Genomic DNA, 22,722 nt, shown 5'->3' with positions numbered 1-22,722 from the left:
AACGCAAAATGAGACTCGCGCATGCACTGGCGTAACTGTCATTTGGAGGTCACTATACTGTTGCGGTGCCAGGGCCGGATTATCCAATGGGCATTATGGGCACAGGCCCAGGGGCCCATGCGTGCTTGGGGCCCAAGAAAGGGGGAGAAAATGTTTTCGCTATATTCATTCTGCCGTGTGCCTCTCTGGCCGCACACACGCAAGTGCGCACACAAAACCGTGTTTCTAACGTACGCAAGTCTGTCTTTGATTTAGTAACTTTTACAAGCCCTTTAGCGCTTTTGTTCAGAAGCACAATGCGATAAATCAAGCGACTTTCCGATAAACTTTAGCTTTCAGTGGGAAAATGTCCCCCGCGAGCGCAAGGCTCTCTTTCCCCGCGCAGGGATCGTCTCATTGAGCGGCAGGAAGAAGCAGCACATTCCACAGGTGACTCCTGAATGAAATGAGTACAAAACAGCGTTTCCAACAACCTGTCACTGTTATCACTGTTTGAATGTGTAAACATGAACCCATTTCGTCTGTAAATATGCACATGGTTACCAGACAGAGGCTGTGTGAAAGAATATAGCCAAAATCGCCGCTTTTTATAGAAACTGAAAAGATTAAATGAGAACGGCTTTATTGTTGTGAATATAAGATATAGGTTAAGTTAGAATACCCTCACGGTTGTCTTTAAAATCTTAAAAAGTATATTTTTACATGTATTTGGTGTGTCTTCGCCAATAATGAATTTTATATTGATATAATGTTGATCAGGTCTAACTGCCTTATTTACCGATTTTTAGCCTAAGTTATTAGAAAATCCAGAGTGCTTTTACATACATTGCAAAATGTTTACTTACACAGACTCGTAACAGTATAACTAATATTCGTTAATGCCGTTTACCATTACACGCTTACATAAGAACGTGAGTCGCGAAGTGCTTGTTACACAAATAAAGTTGAACAAATGGACAAATTACTCTTATAGTATAATCATTGACAAAGTCTGCCCTTTTATTCTTAGAAAAATGAATATGTTTATGTATGTGGGGGGGGTCTACAAGACACTTGTGCCCAGGGGCCCCTGAATTCTTAATCCGGGCCTGTGCGGTGCATTACGCTTAAAAACAGTTTATTCATATGACATAAAAATGTCACTTGTTCGTTGGCGTTTTTGTGCTTTTACACTGGATGCGCAAGCAAGCGCCGCGGTTTCATACTGTCCGCGTATCTGGAATCGCGGCTCTCTGTCTTCAGCGAATGTAACTTACGAGTGTGAGCAACGGGATATGGTGAGAAAGCGTCGCATTTTAATGTTGAGTTTGTCTGAAAGACAACATCGGTCTATTCACAAAGTTGTAATAGTGAATGATCCGCGGGTCTGTCAGTGATGGTAAACTGCACCAGTACTATCTCATGCGGGAGATGACATCTCCTGCTGATATCCTATTTATGTTTTCAATTAGCCTAATATGATAGCCCATTCCATACTACTACCTTTAGCTATTTTATGAAACAGATACTTATTACCAAGACATTATTAGACGGGTAAAAGTAAATAGATAAATGATTTAAAATAAATAATTAACGTTGTTGTTATTATTAGGGCCTATTTATAACATTTCCATCTATATGATGTATTTACTTAATAAAAGTAAACTAAATAAATGCATCATAAAGAACAAATCTTTATACAGTAAATACCTAAATAATTAGGGTCTTGTTAAACTTATTCTAAACCTCGTTTTAATGTCAAGCTGTCATGTATGAATTAAAGTCCTTGAACTGGTGTTTGAATTGGTGTTTTTCACCTCATTATGGCACACTGAAAGTGGCAACTCTACATGTTACAGAGTTTGCTTAGTTGCATCTGAAAAGTGGAACAAAGAATTTCAGGTAATTCAAATAGACCCACAATTATAGACTAAATAAAAGGCCTCAAGCAGGAGGTTCAATCTGGGGTATTTTTATTTTCAACTTTTTGAATGGTAGATCTTGCCTTTCAACAATTCTGACGTCGGGGATCTTAGGCTCAAAAAGGTTGGTGACCACTGTTTTAGACCTTATGGGAGGTGCCTTCATGCTTGGGATCACCCCACATTTCCCCCTCAATTCGAACACTGGTTGTAACAAACAATCAACAGTTGCATTTATGAATGTATGCACTGCATTGATGATGATTATTATTATTTCAAATTGCATACACAATGGTTTTTTCTTTAAATTGCTGTTGCCCTTGTTGAGTAATACAATAACCCACTCGAGGGCCGCTGTTAAAGAAATTCAAATGGTTTTAATAGGCTTAGGAGGTATTTAATACGCCTTTACCTTAATGCAAATGGATATTTACTAAGAATTAAACCAAACAAGTACAACATACAATATATTGTACAAAAACAGTCTACAAATAGAAAACATCAGTCACTTCAACCAGACCGGAGAGATAAAATACATTACATATGCAATTTTTTTTTGTCTCATTAAAGCTATCTGCTAACATCAAGAGCAAAGATGGACCCTTGTTATTTTATACTAATAATAACTTTTGTTTATTTTTGTCTTTCTTCCTGTAAAGCTGCTTTGCAACAATGAAACATTGTGAAAAGCGCTATATAAATAAAACTGAATTGAACTGAACATCATTATGACCAAAACTGTACAACTGCAAACTTCTACAGTGAAATCTGAGCGGTTGTAAAACTTTAAAAGCCTTGGGGAGTTTTATCTGCTTTCAGCTGGTTAGAAGACTGTGAAATTGTGTCTCGGATGTTTTAAGAAGAAGAAACGAGCGAAGAACGCATCTACAGAATGCAATTAATCATAAAATGGTGAAAGGGCAAACAACGTCAGCTGTCCAGTAAACAGGGATAAGAAGTAAAAAGTTAAAGTTACCGTGAAATCGGAATTGACTCTCTTAATACACGTAGCTTGTTTTACTGAGAACAATTTATCAGTGAATGATATAAAAACATTTAGTTTCATAAGGCTTTATAAAATTATACATATTTTGTTCCAGTGAATCCTGTAACGGTTTCAGCACCACCGGCCACGCCCCCCATGTCGTCACCACCAGCTCGCTTCACCCGTTCCCTCTCCCCGGAGTTTTGAACTCAATTTCCCAGCATGCACCACACATCCACCATTTTTGATTAGTCCACACCTGCATCACATCACCACGACTCTATTTAAGTTTGCACCTTTTTGTTCTTCACGGTTCAGTCTTGTTGTCTTCAAAGCAATTCTCAACCCCGATAAGTATTTACCTGTTATTGAAAGACTTGCCTGTTTTTTGGATATACCTGTTTTTGAATACTTACCTGTTTTTGGAGATTTACCTGTTTTTTGAATACTTTCCTGTTTTTGGATACTTACCTGTTTTTTACTTACCTGTTTTTGGATATTCCTGTTTTTGCATACTTACCTGTTTTTGGATACTTACCTGTTTTTGGATACTTACCTGTTTTTGGATACTTAACTGTTTTTGGATACTTACCTGTTTTTGGAGATACCTGTTTTTGAAATAAACTCCTTTTCCTTATCTACCTCAGTGGTGTGCTCTCCGTCTACCAGAACCCTGACAGTAGACTGAACCCAAAAATTCAAGATGCCAACGCTTCCACCAGGAATAGCCGAGGTCCTCGAGGCAGATATGGCAATACGGGAGATGCAACAGGCTGGACAACCTCTTGAAAGGTACGCGGAGGAATTTGTGGAGTTGAGCTATCGGGTGAGTTGGAGCGATCCTTTTTTGAATAATATATTTCTGACTGGTCTGGATGATGATCTGCTCGCCCTTCTCGTACTCCCCTTCGCGGAAGATTCCTCGCTGGAGGACTTCATTAACCAGGTCCTCCACGTGATGGGCTCAAACTTCCGCGTTGGGGATGCCGAGGAGGACTTGAGCGGTCGTCATCCAGAACCAGTGAAGAGAGGGGGATCAGCTCCGACTCGCTCGATATCCGCTCCGCACTCCTCCGCAAAACCTCATCGTCGTAGAAAACGGCGAGGACGCCGCCACGCCTCTCCAGCCAGTTCCGAGCCGATCCAGCCCGACTTCGAAGCCTGTTCCGAGCTGTTCCCACTCTGCTTTCAAGCCCATTCCGAGCTGGACCCGAGCTGGACTCTGGACTGCCAGAGAACCGTGAGCCGGTCCTGCCCGGACTTCCAGAGATCCTCGAACCAGCCCCGTCCGGTCTGCCTGAGATCCGTGAGACGGTCCTGCCCAGCCTTCAAAAGCCGCCAGAGCCCACTAAAGAGGAGAATCTACTGGACTCGTGGGTAGATTGGGAAGAAACTTGCTTACTGCCTGGGGCCTCTGAACTGCCTGTTTGCCCTGCTACCTCTACGGAGGTAGCTTCTCTACCCCTGGCGCTTCCGCTTCTGGAAGTCGCGTTATGGTGTGTCTGGGCCGCACACATGTCCCTAGAAACCCCAAGAAGATCGGAACTAACACCCACCCTCCCTCTCCAACCTCCTCGTCCCAAGCCAACAGCACCACGGCAGCAGCTACATCCTGGCAGCCCCTCGTCTCACCCTCAGCCATCCATCGGTGGTGAAGGATCGCCATGGGTCTACCAGTCAGCATCAGCTGCATGGCAGCAGGATCCTCAGTCTCCGTCCTCAGCCTCTGAACCCCAGACTCCACCTCGGCCCATCGACCCCGTGACGTCCCCTCATCCTCCCTCGTCTGCATCATCGTCCGGTCGTCCACTGGCTCGGCCTGGCTCCCTCCTCTCTCCGGATCCGTCTGGGTCGGTCAGCGAGCCGCCTTTGCCTAAGGACTCTGCTCCTCCTGCTACGCCTCGTCGCTCCGTCCCGTCAGCTCTGTTGGCCTTCTCCCTCCCGTCGACTACTCCTTGGTCATCAGTCGCTCCGGTCTCGCCGCGGACTCCCAGGTCTCCGCCTCCGCCTCGGTCGAGTGCGACTTTGGTTCCGCCTGGTCCCGCTGGATCCTCGGTGTCACCCTGGCTTATCGGCTTTCTGTCTCCGCCTCGGACTCCACCTGGGTCGCCTCTATCAGTCGGCTCCTTGACGTCGTCAGCCTCTCCTCCTCCACGGCGCCGTCCTCCATCGGCTCCTTCGGCGGTCACCATCAGGGTAGTGGTCTGGATTCTCGCTGGTTCCTCCTGCTCCGGTCCCCTTCTATCTCTGCCCTGGCTCCTTCTCCCATCTACACCCTCTTGGTTCTTCTGGTTGTCTGCCCGTCCTCATCTGTCTTCTACCAAACTCCGTCCTCCTCCTGAACCCCCACCTGTCCTCCTCTGTTGGATATGTTACGGCGTGAGGTCACGCCTTTTCGGGAGGGGGCGTACTGTAACGGTTTCAGCACCACCGGCCACGCCCCCCATGTCGTCACCGCCAGCTCGCTTCACCCGTTCCCTCTCCCCGGAGTTTTGAACTCAATTTCCCAGCATGCACCACACATCCACCATTTTTGATTAGTCCACACCTGCATCACATCATCAGGACTCTATTTAAGTTTGCACCTTTTTGTTCTTCACGGTTCAGTCTTGTTGTCTTCAAAGCAATTCTCAACCCCGATAAGTATTTACCTGTTATTGAAAGACTTACCTGTTTTTTGGATATACCTGTTTTTGAATACTTACCTGTTTTTGGAGATTTAACTGTTTTTTGAATACTTACCTGTTTTTGGATATTCCTGTTTTTGCATACTTACCTGTTTTTGCATACTTACCTGTTTTTGAAATAAACTCCTTTTCCTTATCTACCTCAGTGGTGTGCTCTACGTCTACCAGAACCCTGACAAATCCTCTTGTAAGTGATGCCGCCTCTCTAAGGTCTTGGCGATAGTTAACAAAATTTTCATTAAATGTTAATTCAATGAAAGTTACAGCAATAACAGCAAATGACGATGACCTCTGACTAAAATATCAGCAGCGTTCACCTTTGAGAAGTTTTCTGGAGTAAGGTACTGTAGGTCCTGCGGTCTTGGACGGCCACAAATCCAGTCTATTCCCAATGGGTAATTTCAACTCCACGCCTTCTTTTTTTTCTGTTTTGCACATAACAGAAGTAAAAAGGGTTGTATCTGCTGCCTCATGTTGATTTTGAGGAACATTTAGAGGTGTGAGATTCTGTCTGAACTCATCCTGCTCAGCACTGCAGACACCTACTCAATGTGACAGCCCTGAGCCAATGACTGTTTGTCTATTGATAGGAAACGCTTATGACAATGGGTGAAGAGATTTTAAAGCTGACAAAACCAAACAAGGTCTCCAACACAGCTTTAATTCACTAAGGTGTTTAGCTTGTTGATGTATCACACTTTAGACAACATACTCCTTTAGGAGTTTACACAGACAAGCAACTCCTTGAGGCCCACTGACCTGTAGACTTTTTGAAAGACAGAAACAATCCAGAAATGGGTCACAGTCACAGACAAGGCAATGCTAAATCCATATAGTACAATGCAATTATGCCATAAAATTGTGGTGTTGACATAGCAAAACATCAACAAGTTTAACCCTTTCAAGTCTACCACCCACACGGACCCTCCGGTGGGTCCAATATTGCATCATCAAATCTATAAGTCATGGGGCACAAAACTAGAAGTACAGTATATGACATCTCTCGATAGGTTAGAACCTCACACTTTTTACTAGTCCCATCATTTTTTCATCTACGTTACATGAAATAACATAATAAGGTCTGATTTAACCTTCCAAAAGCCCCCACAAAAAAAACCCGTAAAAAACTGTCATCTGGATTGACAGAAATATAGCGTAATATATTGGTTTATTCCTATAAAATTACAGGATATAAGGATGTATAATAAATTGTTTTCCCCCTTTTCTGTAGTTTTACTGTTTTTGACCATATTTCAAAAGTAAACTGTAAAAAATTAAATCTTGTTAAAGAAAATTATGTGGCAGTTGGGCGTAGAAATAAACAGTAAAATAACGTTTTCCCCGTTTTCTTCTACATTTGCGGCCTTTTTCTGTAATTTTAAGTTTTTTGACCGTATTTCAAAAATACATTAAAAAATCTGTACAAAAAGACGGTAAAACTCAGATTTTTTACAGTGTACCCCAATCTTAAACTTAGGTAAAAAAAGGCTAAATATACACCAGAGTTTGAGATTTAACCATTTTAAAGGGGAAAAACCTCCACAACAACTGAAAAGGGACCAAAATATGGCATTTCCACTTTGCGGTTATCGTGGCCAAAATAATTCACAGCAATGATATCACCATATCTGTTTTAAGCCTTTTTTCAAATGAACAAATAATGCTATCGGTCAAATTCATTTTGAATTTTGTTTGCGATTTGTTTGCCAAAAAGAGAAAACATCAAGCACTTAAAATTCGAGTGTAAGGATTAGAGTAAGAGTTTGTAATCGTTGCGGCTCAGAAGGCAAAACGGTTAAATTACTAACAATCATATGTGTAGAATTGACACAGTATTGATATCATGGTTATTGTCAATATCGGCATGTTGTGACACCCCTTTTTAACCCCTTTTTTTGCCATTATTTTTAACGTAAACAAAAATACTGATTGTACTGAAGTGTTGCAAAAGCTTAAAGTGCGTTACCAGCAATCCCTCAATCTGTATTTGGTCGGACAAAAGGTCACATGCTGTAGTAATATTAATTAATTTCTCATTTTCAGGACATTTACTTTCAAATGAGAAGCTATTTTGGTCCTATATTGTCCAATGTAAACTCTGGGTCCTGCAACAAAACTTAATGAAAAGTATTGTTCTCGAAGCACGGCTCCTTTAAAACTTTTAATAAGCACATTGAATTAGAAATGTGGGCTGTACTGCACTAAAGAACTCTGACAGTACCACATAATGACATGGTGACCAAGTCTATCCATACACGCTTGTAATTGCTCGACATGTCTATTTTTGCATTGGCGCTCGTCTCTACAGCCCTCTGTTTTGGGTCAGCTGGCACACAGCTGTTTTTGCTTCATCTTCTCCAACATCTGCTGTGGTCTCATTAGCAAATAGAATCGTGACACTATTCACACCATTCACCAGCCCCCTCCGTCATTATCTGTGCCGTGTCATAAAGTCCTCAAAAAATGGACTTTCTTACAGATGACCGTTATTTTTGCACTCTTAATGGAGTAATGAAGCATTTAATTGTTTTACTGTGCAAAAAACAACAACATTTTTTCCATCATTTTTTTCCACACGTCTCATCATTAGAAACACATTTTCATTTCTATCTCCAGAAGCCGCTCTGAGGGGCGGACAGAGAGCAGCAGCAATCGTGCCAATGATCGTCATGGCAACAAGATGCACTGCTATTTGATTTGTCAGCAAATAAACTTGCAAAGGCAAACAACCCATTTTCCTTCTCTGTAAATGGTCCCAGAATCGGCATCTAGAAGGAAATAGAGGACGTTTCATTTCAAAGATAAAAGTCAATGAGCCTAACAGCTCATACCAGAAAACATTTGAAAATGACTGAGGGGACACAAAGACACACCTCATGAAACCAACAACGCCGCGGGTAAACCCGGACGTACGGTACGATCTCCCTGCACATTAATTCACCTCTATATGGTCCTGTGAAATGTTACAAAACCAAGAAACTGCACAAGGTGTTTCTGTTGCCATGACACTGATAATACCGATATCATGAGTTCACCTGAAAGTTGATTTGAATTAAATGTGTAAATGCAATGGTGACTGTAGTAAAGTTGATTAAAACAGACAGTTTGTGCAGTTTGTTACCTAACATCATTTACTGGTGTTAAAATGCTTTCACAAATGAAGTGATGGAAGCTTTTTACAAAAATGTAATTACACACTTGACAACAAAATGCCATTTTACCATCTGGAAACGGTAAATCCAATGTATTTACCTTTACAATTTTGTGCAAGACAATATGTGTGGCACCAACCTTCACGTAAGAATCAAACCTAAAATACAATACATAGTTTCTCTGTTCGCTTTTTCTGCAACCTAGAAAGTGTTTCTCATTCCTTTTCTGCACTGGTGTTCTTAGAAAACTCTTAAATAAGAAGTGTGTACACTTTAAGCTACACCAACCAGCTTTGAGGTAGCAACATCTGAGTCAAACAAAAAAGTGTTTAAACCAGCAGAATAATACAAAAGTCTGTACTTAACAGGGAATCCATGAATGAGTACACATTCAGTGGAGCATTGTGAAAGTTATAATTGAATCAGCTTGAAGTTTTGGTGTGTATTTTTAATACAGTTACTTTAGGTAAAACACATACTTTAGAAACTGTTTCTATGATCTGACTGGTGGATCTCACTTCAGATTTATATGAACAGCTTCACCTAAGGCTAATCTCTCAAAAATCAACGGCTAAAGACATAAAACCTTTTTCTATGTGCAGAAAGTATTGCAGATTATTCTGTCGCTTTGCATTATAGTCCAGGTGTACTTTATATCAGTTTACCTACGCTACACAACACCCTAGCTGACCTACACTGCAAAAGTAATAAAATGCCATTCAATTATAATGTCAAGTGCTTATGAATATTTCACACGGGTCAGAATTATTACGCTTTTTGTAGTTTTACACATCTAGAGAAAGTCTTCTGCTTGCATTCTCATTTATCTAACTGCCAGAAGGGTGCATGTCACCCTCATGTTCACCCCATTGCAACGGCTCAAATTTGTTGATTTCTTACATTATGAACCATAACAGAATACATTTATGTACAGTAGTGTGTTTTGGGTCTTATTCCAGTAAGATTTAATTGTGTTCTATTTAGAGGTGTTAGTGAGGCCAAGCAGGGGGTGCTCACCCTGTGGTCTGTGTGGGTCCTAATGCCCTAGTATAGTGACGGGGACACTTTACTTAAAAAAAAGCACCGTCCTTCGGATGAGACGTTAAACCGAGGTCCTGACTCTCTGTGGTCATTAAAAATCCCAGGATGTCCTTCGAATAAGAGTAAGGGTGTAACCCCGGCATCCTGGCCAAGTTCGCCCATTCGCCTCTATACATCATGGCCTCCTAATCATCCCCATATGTACCAATTGGCTTCACAACTCTGTTTCCTCTCCACCAATAAACTGGTGTGTGGTGGGCGTTCTGGCGCAATATGGCTGCCATCGCATCATCCAGGTGGATGCAGCACATTGGTGGTGCTTGAGGAGATTCCCCCTTTTCATGTAAAGCGATTTGAGTGCCCAGAAAAGCGCTATATAAATTTAACGAATTATTATTCATTATTATTATTGGTTCCCATTCGCCAAATCAACATCCCACCAATAAAACCCACAGACCCACAGAGACCATTATAGTTTCTATAATTCCCATTATAACCATTAAACCATTAGGATTTCTGTGATGGTTTCTGTTGTTTTTCAGCAGGGTGGTCCATGGTAATGAACATTAAGGCTGCACAAGACAGTTATGATATACATAAACTATCCAGTGCATTACGAGGAGGCTATTTAAAATTAAAATAGTTTACAGTGGCTTTAAAGGCAACTTTCATCCATTATGGTTTTTTTTCATTTTTAGAATAAGTCAGCACCGAACAGCTTTTGAGAAGGATACAGCTTGAATAATTCCACCCCCAGTGCTTTCTAAGCAGCACTATAGAAGACTTCTGCTATAAGCATGAAGGCTGTATTTGCAGCAATGCACCACATAACCCATCTGCTGTGTCCATAGAGCCTCATACAGTGTCTGGTCTTTATCCCGTCTGTTCACGAATATAAAAAATGCACCCACGGCCAATTGAATGAATGACCATGATACTGGAGATGATCACTGCATTGCTCGGATTCTTGATAAAGTTCTCAGTTAAACTGTTTAAATATCAACTTTGTATTAAGAATTGTTGCATTTTTATTTGTCACAGGGAATTAACATCTGAGACAGACTGTAGAATAAAAAACAAGAATTAGAAGATTTCGATATTTCATATTGAAACCTCTAAATTTAGAAGGTTTATTATGGCTTTTAAGTTTAAGACATTGATGAGTTCTCTGAAACTAGAGGAGACATAGATGAGATTGCTAAGGTGTTTTTCTAACAAAACTCTGAGAAGCAGGAGCAAAAGTCAGCAAACGTCCCCAATTGCCCTCCTGTTAATCTTACTCCTGTCTATGAACAAACAACTGAAATGAACTCATACATCAACTGAGAGATTTGTTTCCTAAGGGTCCAACCAAACAATTATCAACACAGATTTCTGAACCACCATTAGGACCAACCAGACCAAGAACTGCAGGCTTCCCTTGGGTCCTCTTACACATCCAGCTGTTTTCTGTGTTCTAGAGGTTTGAATGTAGTACGGAGGACAAAAAGAATGTTGAAAAACAGTCAGTATTATCACAATGAAAGTTGCATTTTTACTATATGTCTCTCAGTGATGGGTACAGTTTTAATGCTGTAATAAAATGTCCATCTGTGCAGAGAAAACTCAGCAACTAAGTGTATTAAAAGAGTTTTTGTTTGTTTTAGTTCATACAGGGAAAACATCACAGCAATGTTAATCAAAGCAAAGAAGTACATAAACCAGAGGTTTGAAACCATAGATGGTTGCCACTATCCACCACTGCAGACATGTCAATGCGTTCGCCATCTTGGAACAGACAACAACTTATTTTCTCATCACTCATAGCAAAAATCTGTACATTTTCCAAACAAACCCCCAAAAACGAAGTTGTTTTGACCTATGGTTGGGTCAAATGTGGAAAAACTCACATGTTGATTTTAAATAAAGAATTGCTCATAGTTCATTTTACCCAAAGGTTGGGTTTGTTCATATTTGAGCCAACCATGGGATGAAACAAGTAAGCATTTTTTAAGTGTATACAACAGCACGTAACATTTACTATATTAATCATTTATTCATATAACTATGGCTGCAGATTCACAGTTAACGTTCTCTTGAGTGGTCACAGACTGTCTTTGATCATTCCAGTATAGCAGAAGACTTACTTGGCGCATATAGGGGCCCATTAAAAACAGCCCCTAATAAGGCATCTGCACTGTAAAAAATTCTGGGTTATTTTTAACCTAGCACTGGGCCAAAAGGGGACGAGCCCAACCACTGGGTAAATTAACCCAAAATATGTTTATATTTGAACCAACAACACGACATAAAATTAATGTATTACCCAACGGTTGAGTTTGTCACTTTTTGACCCATTTCTGGGTTGAAAATACCCCAGCATATAATAACCCAGTGTATCTATGGTAGAAACTGCAAGGTTATTCGTCCTAATACTATCGGTCATATTCAAAACATGTGAACTATGATTACTAATGTTTAGAGCTACAAACACTGATGATTCCTCAAATCATTCCAACTTGGCAAGTATCATTTGCTGTACAGTGTGTGTAGGAAGGTGCATGTTACACTACTGCACAAGTTTTAGGTGTGGATGCTTTAAAAATTAATGTCATAAATTGATTTTATTTATAAATTAACTTCAACCAAATCAATATTTGGTGTGACCAGCCTTTGCGTTTAAAGCAGCTTTATCCTAGGTACACTTCCATAAGGTTTTTCAAGTAGGTTTCTTCAAGCATCTTGGAGATATTGTCATGCAATTTATCAGTCTGTGCCAAGTTACTAGCACCAGTTGTTTGCACATGATGAGACAGTTAGTGTTCTCCAGAGAGTATTTATGAACAGACTAAATGCAGGCCAGAGCTTTGAAGGTTCCTCACCAGATTAATTTCCGTTCCTCACCGTGACTCATTTATTGTGCCGGCTGGTCAGTGTGGAGATTCCCAATCCCCACACATCCCTAATGAGTCACATTCTGCTATCCTGGCAAAATCAATGAAACACGTGTAAACACAATTGATCCTAGAGCGTCGTTTCAATTGAAGTGTTGAATTTTAGTCAATGCAATACGTTCGAATGTCAAGGAAACTCATATGGTCCGTGTATAATATCTTCAATTGCCGTAGAAGCAGCGAAAATCAAGGTTCTATTAAAGGTCGGAAGAAGGAAGAGACGTTAAGGAGAGACGAGGGAATTCAACCTGCCTTTGAATCAATGAAGTCTGAAATCAGAAGATCATTGGGTCCTGTTGAGCACAATTAAGATCGTTAGCTATCTCCTTGTACATCAAGACAAAATGAAAGTATTCTTGTTCCTGACTACCTTTGAAAACAAGCATCTATATACAATAAATGCAATGTTGAATTCAGAAGACAGAAATGTTCTTTGCCTTTAGTGGTGATGTTGAACGTCAAAGATAAGCAAAGAGAAGCCTTGCGATGAAAATGTGAGAACAGCCAAGTTGGTTAATTTTGTCTGCGTTGCTGGATTATCAGACAGACCTGCCAAGGGAGACACCTGCTCATGCAGAACATCTGGTCTTTAGAGTGTAGTTCATAAAGCATCGTGAACCTTCCCCGTGACAAACGTTCAACATCAGCACGTAATGTTTACTGTCTGTTTCATTATACACAACAGATGTGGGTCCACTGGTCAAACCTTGAAGAAATTCACAGTTTTGACAGCACAGTGTCGCACATATTTGAGATCCTCAAGGCCGAACTGTTGAGTCCACTAGAAATTAAATACCGCATTCATTCTCCTATGATTTGTGCTGCCAAAGCAGTCCTTACAAAAGATTCCCGAAACTCCATTTACCATTGACACTTTGATTGCACAAATCAACATAATCTTGTTAAAATTGGATGACATGCACCTGCTTATTTCAAATAGTTTGCTATTTGGTCAAATGGGAAGTCGCCAAATTCAGCTATCCAGTTTACTACGTTAGGATTTTTAAACTTTAAAAATAATATGTTCCTTATGGAAAACTCGGCTTGGTTCATCTTGTTTACTTTGAAAAGATAAATAGATTTTTCTTGCAAAGGGCTTATTTTGTGATCATCTGTCTCCAAAGATGTGCTAGCTTCATACTGTAAGTGCTCAGAAACATGACATTGGAGCTTCTTCTCTGCCCTTAAAAGTTTTACACCTCATGTACTGTAATTTACTGCCTTGTATATATTTTCCAGAGCTTGATAACATGACACATTTTGGATAAGAACCAGAAAAAGATGCTTTACTAATTCTCAACTAATCCCCTAACGCACCGATCACACGGAGGGTGTGACTGAAGCATGGCCGACGCGATCGTCATAGTGACAACAGCCAGTTAAATTGTTCACCGGTCTTGCACGAACGCAATTGGCTAGCACTAGGTTATTTGCATAAGGTGATCTGATTGGCTGACGCCTGAGTTGGCGCTTGAAAAGTTGAGAAATGTTCAACTTCTTGCTGCAAGCAACGCCAGTGAAGCGAAGCTGACGGACCCACAATTCAGTTCGGCAAAGCATGACATCACCCATTCAAAGTAAATGAGAAGCGTTGACGCTGACGCTCAGTGTGAATCCAGCTTAAGTCCAAAATTGTACCTAATTTACCTAAACTGAAAACAGTCCTTCTGGCATTTGGCCCATACAGACAGATCATATAAAGTAGGGAGAATTTTGTAGAATTCATTCACAAAATTCTACATGTTCATTTTTTCTACAAAATTAGAGTGATTTGTTAAGTTCAACACCTTTTGCTATATACAAATTTATTCAGCAAAATTCTGCAGATCTCACAATAGTCTATCCGTTTTTATTCTTATATTCTCTCTCTCTATAGCTCTCTCTCACACACACATACCTTTTCTTACCTTTACCTTAAATGCTTTTATCCCTTTTTATTTCCTGAGACCATTAAAAAACCTCTCACATTTCTGTCGTCTGTTCATGCTGTATATTAAAACAGATTATTAGCTGTGCGTGTGAAAAGCTGTAGGGAAGCAAATAAATATATAAGCACCTCTTTCGGTACACACACATCATATAGGCACAATGAAGTAGTGATTTAAAGTGGTGTGACACTTTTATTATGGGAGTCTAATCTCCCGTGGAAACAGGAACAATTCTTCACTGTTATGAAACTGCCTTTGCTTATATTTATTTGAAATATTACTCACTTCCCAGTCCTACAGTGGATTTCTGAAACCGGTTTTGTAACTTCAGTAAACAAAAACGAACAAACTCTGTGTGTAGTAATGCTAAAGTTAACATTTGTTGATTTATTTTATAACATTGTCCCATATTGTGTACTGTATAGTAAGCAAATGCCAAGTATACAGAATTAACTCCAATTTTTTTTTTGTAATATTTGCCAAAGCAAACTACCTTACTGTTTACTGTAGGTTCACACAACATGATCTTACTGGAATTCGTAACGTGGTGGCTATTTCGTATGATTCTGTACGTTGAGAACTGTACAACTTTCGGCACCGAAAGTAAATTGTACTAAAAGTACAAATGAGATCGTACTAAATTAGCCACAACATAAAATAGCTACATTTTTAAATGCAGTCAAAATGTTAAATTACAAAAATAAACTAAAATGTATAAATTGTGTGTAAAATAACATGAAAACATGTCATTTTAGTTTACGAAAAATCTTACGGTGTTTTACGAAATATTACCATTTTTTACAGTGTTATTATTTCTGATCAATCAGATTTACATATTAATGGCTGGTGGATGAAAAGTAGGTGGAAAAAGAATAAGGTGGATCTCAAGCCATATCAAGACAATTCATTCAAATACTGTATCTGCATTTTGTTAGAAAAAGTTTTGGTAAATGAGACTTTAGAAAAAAAATACTTCTAATTTGCTAAACTGGATGTTTATTAAATAACGCCACACTGTCAGAAAAAATGGTGCATCTTCAAATGTACGTACTGGTATATACCAAATGCCTAATGCCTAAATGGTACATAGGACCTTTTAAAGGATACTGCTTAAGTACATTTCTTGACCTTATTTTTCTGACAGTGCATTTTAAAATTTTCTGTTTTATGCATGCCGTAATGATATTTACTTTTAGCTTCACTGTAGCTACAGGCTATATTTTACTGACAATATTCAAGATCCAGCAAACAGGACAATTCGAAATACGGTCAATCTCCAACACCGTGTGAGACATGCCTCTAGGGCTGGTTCACAACAACTCAAAAAACCCAAGCAACTTCATAACAACATGCTTTTCTTATCAACCCCAGAGCAATAGCCTACCACCCAGAAATGGCAAGTGGACAATTTTGCATTAGCAAGCATCATTCACTTTAATTTTCTTTTAAAAATGTGAAAGTCTCCTTTTGCGTGTGTGTTAAAGGGGAAAAGTGTGTACTTTAAAATAATAAAAATTTTGGTTTCAGGTCTTTTGTTTATAAACTCAACAATTTTATTTTGGCGTAGCCTTCTTGGCATTTTAGTAAGTGATGCATAAGCCACTTTCAACTGCAGGACTTGCCTGATTAGCATACAGTTTTAAGTCACTTTAGACAATCTGTTAAGAGGCGTAAGACGTAAATAAAGAAGTCACAACGGTACTCATTTTATTATGCTTGAGTAGAAGTTCAATCACATTTAATGGACACCTTGATGCTAGGTTAGACCAGGAGCTCACTACAAGACACAAGCGTACAAATCGCAAATGTGATTTAAATGCATGAGCTAAGGCATGTTGTTGCACACAAATTACAGTCTAAAAGACACACAAAACAAGATGTTTTGTAGTGTTTAAGAAATGGTTTTGTTCATGAGAGAATCTATTGTGAGGGTTGTTCGCACATCTCCATATTTAGCACATTGCAGCCAGTATATAAATCTAGCGAGTTGTTGCTCCCAAGCTGAAAGTTATTTTGTGGTCAGACGGCTAGATGGCATTATAAAAATGAAACATCTTCGCACGGTCAGGATCAAAACATCAGTAAGCGTAATGTTTAAGATTTAATAAGCACGCTCTTCATGAATTCGCACAGCGTGTGGTTTGCAAGAGCTGGTTAAAATTAATTTACGTCCAATTCAAGTTCCAGTTAATCCCTAAATCAACACAGGCAATTTTACGTGCCAGCACTTTTCTTGAGTTTTCTGACCAAACCCCCAAAAATAGATAAAATAACTAATAAAGTGTGTGTTATTTAAAGTCATGAAATCACAACTGACCCTGTTTACAACACACATGTCTGGTCTTACTGCTCACGATTCATTGGTGCATGTTATTTCAAGTAAGCACAAGATTAAACAGACAAACGTTTAATCAAAATGCAATAACTTGCTCTGTCACTGAAACTATGCCAGCGAGTCCTCTTATTTTTCAAGGCTTACAATTCCTACAATCTCTCATATGGAAACCACTTAAAGAATTCAGTCAGCTGCAGATGATAAAATCAAGTCCCACATTTCACCCAAAAATGAAAAATCTGTCATCATTTACTCACCCTCTTGGCATTTTGAACCTTTATAACTTTTTCTTTCGCAGAATACAAAAGAAGATATTTTGAAGAAAGTTGTTAACCGAACAGCACTGGCCCCCATTCACTTCTATTGTTGAACACAAAACCAATGCAAGTAAAGGGGAGCTAGTTAGCAACATTCTTCCAAATATCTTATTTTGTGTTCTGCGGAAAAAAGAAAGTCATACAGGTTTGAGATGACAAGAGGGTGAGTAAATGATGACATAATTTTTTTTCTTTTTTTTAACTATCACAGTAAAGTCCGGGTAAAGTGAAATTAAAATGTGTGTTCTGAGTTTGTCACACAACAGAAAAGTGTGTTATTAGCCACCCAGCCAAATTTGAATGGAGAAAAAAACATCCAAGTAAATAAAATAATCTTGGAAAAATAATCAGGACTCTCTGCTCTCAAACGCTAGGGGCGTGTCCGCTGTTGGTGCTGAAGCCACGCCCACTCACTTTGCTCAACCTGAGTCCCCAGTAGGCTTATGTGAAGATTTTTATGGGAGGATTTGAATTCAATTGATATTGAATGAATACAGATATTCATCAATAGTTAATCACTGAAGCACGTCGCAATCACGTGCAGTGATCCTGAAAAGCGAGAGAGTTTGCAACCGTGATCTCGTGATTGAGCAGACGCCTGATGCTAGGCACTCTAGCGATAAGGGAGGGGCTATGCATGCTCGGGCGCTCCATTGCGTCATCGATCCCCCGGTTTAGCCCCGCCCAAAAAACCCTGAATAACAGCACTTAATATCAACATCTCCATAACTTCCATAAAACTTAATTCAAACATCCATCTCGAGTCTGATGTCTGTGCTATCAAGTTTAATATCAGGAGTTGCTAGTTTAATCGGCGGTAAATGTAAATAAACACACAAATTGGCCATTAGGGTCTGTGGCATTATCGTAAATTACACATTTCGCTTTCAAGTTTGACCTTATAATCATTTGATTAAATTTATTGGCTTTATTTGGGGTGTTTAAAAGCGATGAAAAACATATGAATTATGCAATGACCTACATTATCGAATATCTTGATGAGTGTGTCTGAATGGACCCTAATTCACAATGCAAAGCCTCATGAGATATGTGTATTATAACTGGATATGTTTATGATGTATTATTAATTTAATTGCCATATTATTACATTTTCCAAGCCAAGGCCGAGTGGCGATTCTAGGATTTCTAAGAAAGTTATTAGGTTATTAGAACTCAAAAGTGGTGGTTTCTAAGTATATCTTCGTTTGGATTTACAACCAAATCAAATTGACACTCATGTCCGCATGATGTTAATGCACTGAAAGACACGCAAAGAATGCGAGCTGCTCTCCAAAGGCAATTTCTGCGGACACATGCATAACCAGAATGTTACCAACCCTGTCCTCATATGACCCCCAACAGTACACACCATAACCACTGCATTATAATACAACATAATGCAACAACAAGCTGTCACAGGTCACTTACAAAAAAAAAACTTTAACAGCAACCCAGTGAACCAAGCTCTGATGTGAAAAATTCAGAACTGCTGTGATGGATATTTTGGGATCTATCTCTATTTTATCACTCTGAATCCTCTGTGCTCTGACTAAAGATAGGTTTATTACATGGAATCAATGTTTGACTGGTCCGGCTATCTCCCACGATAAATTATTTTATTCATTTCCTGGCCTAGACATCTGTTATGTCAGGATTCCTATATCATAATTTCACACGAGAAAAAATGAAGAGAAAAAGATAAATCACATCAGGATGTCCTCTCGGGGCAGACAAAATAAGGCCTGCGAATCCTGCTATATTTAAAAAACAAACCTATTTTTAAATACCATGTTGTGTGAAGGTAAGAATAAACGTTGATGTTTTTAAGTGGATAAAACATTTAGCGATGCAAAAATGTCGATTGCAGTTGATATTGTGAAAAAATGTTCGAACTGCAAAATTATTCGGTTAAATGAAAACCTTCATGACATGGCACTGTCACAACCAGAACCCGTTTCTGATGTTTATTGTACATATTGTGTTGAGAAAGATTTTGGACCAATGAGATTTCACAGTGGGCGGAGCTACAGTACGTGGGAAAATGAATCCAAAATATCTTGTTGCTCATCATGGCTAGTTAGCAGAAACATTCAGATTAGCACCTCGTTCACAACAAAATAAAAATGTACATTTTGTATATATACTGTATACTGTATATATAGTTTACGCATGCTTTGATATCTGTTTAAGTTATATTGTTTTTTCTTCATTTATAAAAAGTCATTACAACTAAGTTATTACAACCAAGTTTCTTTATGCCTTGTGTGTCGATTATAGAACATTAAAAATACAACCAACCCAAATAGTTTGCCTAACTGTTTAATAAGGTACAACTTTGGCGCTTTCCAAGCAGCTATGGTTAAAATGACGACAATATAAGTACATTTGTAAAAGTAAATCTGTACTGAGAAATGCTTCTTTATTTGTCTGCAAAAGTCCACCAGATGTTGCCGAAAGCTCCCGGTGTGCCGGATGACTCATTTCGCATCTATCAACATTGTAACAACACAAAGTAAAAAAATAAGCAAAGTTACACTTTATGGTAATAAACGGCATCAATTAAAAAGGCCTGGAGACAAAATGGCAAGAATATTGTGTTTAATATCCAACTCTGACATAAAAAGCTTGTTTGCAAATCATGCTGAAGTGGAAACAGAAGACACGTTATAATTTATTCAAGGCCGATCTTTCTAATTTCTGTTTAAATAGTTTAACTGAATAAAAGAAAGGTCAGCAATTAAACCCGGCAGCGCTAACAAACGAGGAACGAAAATTCGCTGCTGCGATTTCACAGAAGCGAAAATAAACACGCTTTAAAAGAGACACTTCCATCAGGGTCATCCATTTACAAGGCGCTGATGCATCACACAACACAGTTGTGCGTAATCATGCGTACATCCGGACGAGAGCTGAATCTTTGATCAGACTTTGCTGTTCCGCTGACGTCTTAACACTGATTTATTTCCTGTTAAAGCGATAGTTCACCCCAGAATTTAACTTTCCCATCTATTTATTCAACCCCAAGTCATCTGAGATGTAGGTGACAGTTTTTCTTGAGTAAAAAAATAAAGAAGATTTTTAGGTAAATACAGTATAAATATATGAGAGGCATCTGAGAATGTTTTTCCAGTGCCGTTTATCTTGTCCGGGCAATGATGTGTTAGCTTTTCATAACTCTAGGAACTAACACGCAATCACTTCAGAAGGTTGTCGAGCATCTATCAAACTCAGACGGGCACACGAGCATCTCCACATCTTGATTCCTCGCATTTTATAATGTGAACCCTTGTAAATATGAAAGCCGTGGGACTGAGCAAGCTAGGGTGAAATATCAGCGAGCTCACCCCAAACCAATCCCATGGCAACCGTTGGGAGTGAAAGGGAGGTGTTTTATCATAATGGCTCGCTTCTCGTTCCAATTGACGCCTCTTATCCGAGGTTGAAACGCAGTGGTGTATTTATGCAAACCATCTCCTGAAATCGAATTATCTTTGGCTTTTCTTTATCTGACAATTCTGTGGCGCTGCGTTGGATTAAAACTAAAATCTTGCACGTTTAAGCCTAATGGAACGATTTTTTCGGAGGGTAAGAGAAAGAGATAATGTGAGGTAGAAGCATTTTAGAAATATAACCACTGTTAAACCTCAGCAAAACTCCTTTCCATGTCGTTCATCCACATTTATGGTTGCATGGTTTTTAAGGGATGTTCATTGAACTGTGTCTGACCGGGGTGGATAGCGGTGAAACCCGGTTGGATCTGTGTGTTACCTCATAATGATCCATTACTGCTGAACAGACAAACCTCGGTTGTGGCATTTCATCCCCAGAAATCTGCTGACTGACCACAGGAGCTCATTCAACTTCTGACCGATGGCTAATGGGCTTTTGATTCACTTGGCAGAGATCAGACTGTTGAACAAAACGCTTCAAAGTTTCATTTCAACAGCGGCGATTACTGCCTGTACGGCGTATGTCAAGACACCTGTCAATAACGCCTCAAGGTCACGTTTGACTGAACGATCAAAATAAATATTCAATATTTCACTTTAAAATGACAGAGCTTATTTTTATGACCAATAAGGATTCAATATTTTGATATTTTTCATAAGGTATTGCCAACGCGATCTCTGAATTCTTAAAGGGGTGGGGGGGTGCCACAGTGTTTCATGCGTTCTGACTTCTTCTGGCTTCTCATGCTTAACATGGTCAACTTGTCAAAAAACGAGTTGGACGTATGACGTTGCATTTCTGTGCTCGATACACTCCCCCAGCATTCGTAAAGGTTTCGGAAAGTTTTTTTCGAACATGAAATTTCATTTCGTAACAACTTTTATTAGTCCCTAATTAAACAATTAACCCGGAAAAGCATGCCCACGAGCCAACCAGCGATAGAAAGAGCACGCCCATCAAAGAGCTCCTTCATTCGGGAAGTACAGCTGTGTTTGTTAGTTCACTGCATTACAGTGATGAATGTTATATAAACGGTGGATATAACGCTGGATTTGTAGATCGTTTGAAAATGATAGATGGAGCGATCCCAGCGCTAAAAGATGCCGTTCGTGAACCGCACACGGTAAGTGAAACTGAGTCATATGTCTGTGTTTTGTTGGCAATCGGCGTGTACGTGCAATAAGGCACACAACACGAACTTACAGTGAATCAGCAGTTATGCAGGGAAAATGCGACGATGCATTGTGTGCTCATGCTGTAGTCCCGAACCTCCCCGCACACGTTCAAAACGTCGTCAGTTTTCGTAAAAAATCGTACAGCTGTACATGTAACTGTCATGAAAATAATGCAACCAACCTCAATGGCCCAAAAATAGGCTTTTTTCTAAAAGCAATTGACAAAATGCTAACATCTAAAAAACTGTTTCATTGAACAAGTTTTCTCACAGTAAAAACAAACAACAGACAGTTCAAATTCATCATTTACTTACCAAAATTTCATTACAATAGACGTAAGACGTAATGAAGTCATCATTAACAGAAAATTGTCCCTTCCGCTGAAGGTTTCAAACCTCACTTGCACTATTATATTTCGATTTGTTGTGTGGAAACTGGTCACATGGCATGCGAAAACCAGTAGAGTTCAGGCCCGGTACAAGGATGGCTGGACTAGGGGGAAATCAAATATTCTGGTTGGGCTATTTTTGTAGTAATATAACAATAGTTTAGTGCATGCATAATTTTTTCAGAATTTTTTTGGTTAAATTGCCAGATCATTATTTAATAGATAAAACAAATAAGTATTTACTGTTTAAATTCTGTAATTGTCAGCTGGACAAGTTGCCCAAGGAAATGTTGCACCCAGCCCCAAGTGACTTTAGAAAGACATGTCGTGTAATATGTAAAGCATATCTGTAATACACTTGAAATTGAAATCTTTTGTGCTTCATGGAAGACAGAAAATAAAGTCAGGAATGACATGTGGCAAGTTACAA

The sequence above is a fragment of the Triplophysa rosa genome, linkage group LG25, assembly GCF_024868665.1.
Source record: "Triplophysa rosa linkage group LG25, Trosa_1v2, whole genome shotgun sequence".
Taxonomy (NCBI): domain Eukaryota; kingdom Metazoa; phylum Chordata; class Actinopteri; order Cypriniformes; family Nemacheilidae; genus Triplophysa; species Triplophysa rosa.
This window is presented reverse-complemented; position numbering follows the sequence as displayed.